Raw genomic sequence first — 4,733 nt, 5'->3', positions numbered from 1 at the left:
TGGACCCCCTTGCAGCAGAGTGCCACGGCCTAGGATTCGATAGCTGAAGTCTGTCACCGTGCCTTATAGGAAGCTGAGATCTGAGGATCTGTGTTCCCAACTATCCCAGACACAAAAGGTTCCATGAGAGTATTATCACCAATTCACCACTAAGACATCTGAAGTGGAAGCTGGATGCTTGTGACTCATACCTGTCATCCTAGTTACTCAGGAGGATGAGATCTGAGGATCATGGTTCAATGCTAACCTAGGAAGGAAAGTCCTTAAGACACATAGCACCAATGAACCACCAGAAAACCTGAAGTAGCTCTGTGGCTCAAGTGGTAGAGCACAAAACTTGAGCTGAAGAGCTCAGGGACAGCACCAGGCCCATACACTAACTCCTACAACTGAAAACAACAACAATAAAGACAGAAACAAACTAACAAACCTGCAGTAGTGGGCGGGAAATGTGCCTTAGAGGTATAATGTTTTACATATATGAAACCCTGGGCTTGATTTCTCAGGACCACATCACTAGAAAAAAGCCTGAAGTGGCACTGTGGATCAAGTGCCAGAGGGCTATCCTTGTATAAGAGAAACTAGGTACAGTGCTCAGGTCCTGAGTTGAAGCTCCGGGACTGGTGTATGCACAAATGTGCACGTGCATGCATGTGCACACACCCGTGCACACACACACAGATCAGAAGTGAAGCTGTGGCACAAAATGGTAAAGCTCTAGGATTCTGCTCTGAGCTCATGGTCAGCACCCAGGCTCTGTGTTCAACACCAAAACCTACTACCCAGGGCCCAACTAGGACAAGTGAAACTTTTCAAAATCTGATGAGCTTCACCAGACCCATATGACAGGAAGCATTGTGATATCAGATATGTGCTTGGATTTCCCAAACTTCCAGAAACCTGGGAGAGGTATCACAAGCCCATTATTGCCCACAATGAAATATTTCATTGGAATCAGTGCCCTAGTTTTCTGCCAGGACTTCTGAATTATATTGATCACTGTATCTGAACACTGGAATATAGTCTCACAAAGGCAGGATAAGTTCAGGGAACTTGGCCTGACACAGGAAGTTGCACAAATGAAGGCTTCCTGTGAAAACAGAGCACTGGGGAGAGAGATCACTTGGAGTACAAAGAGGCATTTTTCTCTTAGCCTTCAGAGCCCGCCCACACTAATCCTCACTAATTGGTCCAAATGGACTTGTTTGTTACAAAGTTGTACAGGAGGGAGGCCTTTTGTCTGCCTGTTCATACAATGAGAAAAGGTTCTTCCAGCAGGCCTGGGATGCAGAGAAACCCTCAGGTTACACTGGGAACAGTAAGGGGAGCCCCAGAAAACATGTACTGTCTTGAAAGCACTCTCTGTGTTATGAAATCATTGTATGGAAAACAAATTTCCTAGATTGGCGCCACTCATCATTGCTACTCTGGAGCTTTACCTATAGGAATACATCCATACATACACAAAGACATGGAGGTACAGGCTCTTTTGCGGGGGGCGGGTAGGTCCTGGGGTTGAACTGTGAGCCTATGCGTACTCCCTGAACTCCTTTTTCTCAAGGGTAGTGCATAAACCTTGAGTCACTGCCTCACTTCTGGGTTTTTCTGTGATCTATTAGAAATAACAATGTCATGGACATTCCTACACTGGCTGGATTCAAACTAAGATTCTCTACATCTCAGGCTCCTCAGGAGCTGGTATTACAGTCAGCAACTACTGGCACTTGCCTTTATTTTCTTCTTTATTTTTTTAATCTGGACAATGCAACTTCTTAACAGGGTCATTCCAATGGTTTGAATTTATAAGTTAATTACCCCAATGTTCTTTATAGCTGCTTTCTCAAAAAAAGATTTTCTCTCCTTATCTTCTCCTCTGGTCACAGGTTTGAAGCCAAAATTGAGAAATGAGTGTCCCAGGATTTGGGAGCAAATGTCCACAGGACATGCCAGCTGTGTCACTTAGCATTGAGTTGCAGTGAATTTATTGCTTTAGGATGAGAGGACCAAAAGCTGGAGCTATCCTCATACTCTCTGCATTGCTCCTTTTGCCTATAAAATGACCTAATAATTATGAGTGTTTTGTGTCTCCAATCTTAAGTATCTAGAACATACTAGAAGCATCTTCATGTTTCTGTTTTTCTCTAGTACCTCTCGAGATTTAGACCAAGGGTTTGTGTGGAGCAGCTCCTTGGAGAATCCTTGAGGAAAACAGCTTGAAGCCTCCTCAGGAGATCGCCGTTCAAAGCCAGCCCAAGCAGGAAAGTCTTCAAGATTCTTATCTCCAAAAACCAACAGAACACCAGACATGGAGCAGTGGTCCAGAGGGTAAAACTCCAGCTTTGAGAGAGAAAGCCAAGCAGGAAAATCAGGCCAGTCAAGGCAAGAAAGTTCAGAAGAGCCTTATGCCCAATTAATGACCAGATGGCTTGAAGTGGAGCTGTGGGGGGTGGTAGAGCCACACCCTTGAGCAAAACACCGAGGAATGCATAGGGATTTGAGTTTAAGCCCTGGGATGGCAACAAAAAAATTTCAAAAAGAGAAGACCAAGTTATGTATCCGTGCCCTACTCATTTATATGTGTATTTTACCACCCTGAGTGCAAACAGAGCATATTCAATGCTTCTGATTGTATTTACTGATTTATTTTTCAGATATACTCGTTGCACATACTGCATCATTCTCTTCATTTCAGGTACATGGCTTTTCTCTTCCAGGATTCCAGGCCTGTGTCTTTATATGATGCACACTTAAGCTCTCAGCAGCCTTTATTTGCATTTTATTATGAGGCCAAGGCAGGAACTGTCACAAATCAGGCAGAGGAAGAAAAAGTCAGAGTTCATAGAAATAACCAGCATTCAGAAAATTAAACTTAGGGACATAAAATGGTAGCATAATTATGTAAAAACTACCATTAATAAAAGGATGAGGGTGCTGGGAATGTGGATTAGTGAGAGAGTGCTTGCCTAGCATGCAAGAAGTCCTGGGTTCAATTCCTAAGTAGCATTACACAGAAAAAAGCCAGAATTTGTGCTGCGGCTCAAGTAGCAGAGAGCTAGAGACAGAGCCCAGGCCTTGAGTTCATCCCAAAAACTGATAAAAGATAGTTAGCTACGTAAGTAGGTAGGAAGGAAGGTAGATAGGTAGGTGGATGGGTAGATCTTGGATATCAGGAGGAAAGAAGGGAACACTTCCCAATGATGAGGACTTCTACAGGTTGCTAGGCCACCACATTGCCTTCACACAACCACAGATCAGAAAGACTGTCTCTGTCCCACTTCTCAGGCAGCCAAAGTTCCTAGAGCCAAGAGGGCAGAGCCAGGTTCTAACTCAGGTGCTTGGAGACAGAAGAGAAAGGGCCCTGCCTCTCCTTGGAGTGGGAATTTGTATTAATGATGCGCAGATTGAAGGAAGGAGAATGGACTGGCAGAGGTAGAAGAATGGTCTTTAAATCTGACAGATGGAGAGTCAAATCCCCACGCTTAAGACCAGAGACCAGGGTTTTTCTTCTCTGTTCCTCCCCTCTCTGGCTCTCTATTGTTAACCTAAAGATAGCCTGAGGCTCCCTTCACCTGAGGGAGGAAGGTTAATTAGTCATTGTTTGAAGAGGCTGAGAAATGCCTGACCCTGATGTAACTAACAAATGTTTCAGGGTTCCCCCCTTTGCTGGCTGTGCCTGGAATTCATGAAGTGGTTTTTCAGCTCACTTCCCTGTTGTGTATCTACATTCTGCCTCCGAATCCTGCAGGCCTCGGTCTCTTCACCTAGTATGGTTTTTGAAACTCTTTTCTGTCCTTTAAATACAGTGTTACACTGGAGTTCTTCCTGCTAACAGGACTAGGCTTGGATTCTGAGAACTTCATTTGAACCCAGGATGGGTCAAAATGTTTCTTTCCTGCTTCTATAAGAGCTCAAGAATTCTGAGAACATTTAGAGTGCAAGTAACTTCTCATCACCAAGAGAAACACAGGAAGCTCTTGAACATCTGAGCTTTCAGAAGTGGAAGTCAGAGTGTCATAGACTTTCCTGCCATTGCTGGCTTTACCCTGTGATTCTCAGATCTCAGCCTCCTGAGTAAGATGATGGGTGTGAGCCACTGCTGTTCTGCTAGGTTCAGAAGCGTACTTACATCGACAAGTCAACTGCTTATCACAAATGGCTTGGGGAGCATATTAAGTCTTTCAACATTGGACCTTTCAGAACACTGTAGGACACAAGGTTATAATGCTCGGGTCTGAGAGGCTGGGCATATGGATCTGCTACACTTGAACCCTGAGCTCTGACTCCAATTCTGGTTTACATCAGCGTTCATTTTCCAGAGAATGGTCTCCTAATTAGCAAATAGAAAAGTACTTTGATTAACCCTAATTTTTTTCTAGTGGTCTGTCCTGAATCAAGCCTAGGCACTGTCCCTGAGCAAGGCGAACACTGTACAACTTGATCCATAGCACCACGTGGGTTTTTTGGTGGTTCATTGGAGATTAGAGTCTAACAGGCTTTCCTTGTCTAGGTTGACTTTGAACGGTGGTCTTCAGATCTCAGCCTCCTGAGAAGCTAGGGTTCAAGGTGTTAGCCATTGGCATCTGGCCTAATGTATTTGACAGTCTTAAGGCTTCTTTTTCTCAAGGCTAGGGATCTACCACTTGAGCCACTCCACAGCTTCTGGCTTTTTCTGAGTATGTGGAAATGAGGATTCAAAACCTGGCATTCATGGATGCTGAGCGAGCTCTTTACCA

Source organism: Dipodomys merriami, unplaced genomic scaffold, assembly GCF_024711535.1.
Source record: "Dipodomys merriami isolate MVZ:Mamm:240054 unplaced genomic scaffold, mDipMer1.0.p SCAF_609, whole genome shotgun sequence".
NCBI lineage: Eukaryota > Metazoa > Chordata > Mammalia > Rodentia > Heteromyidae > Dipodomys > Dipodomys merriami.
The sequence above is the reverse complement of the archived record's forward strand: the minus strand, read 5'-3'. Positions refer to the sequence as shown.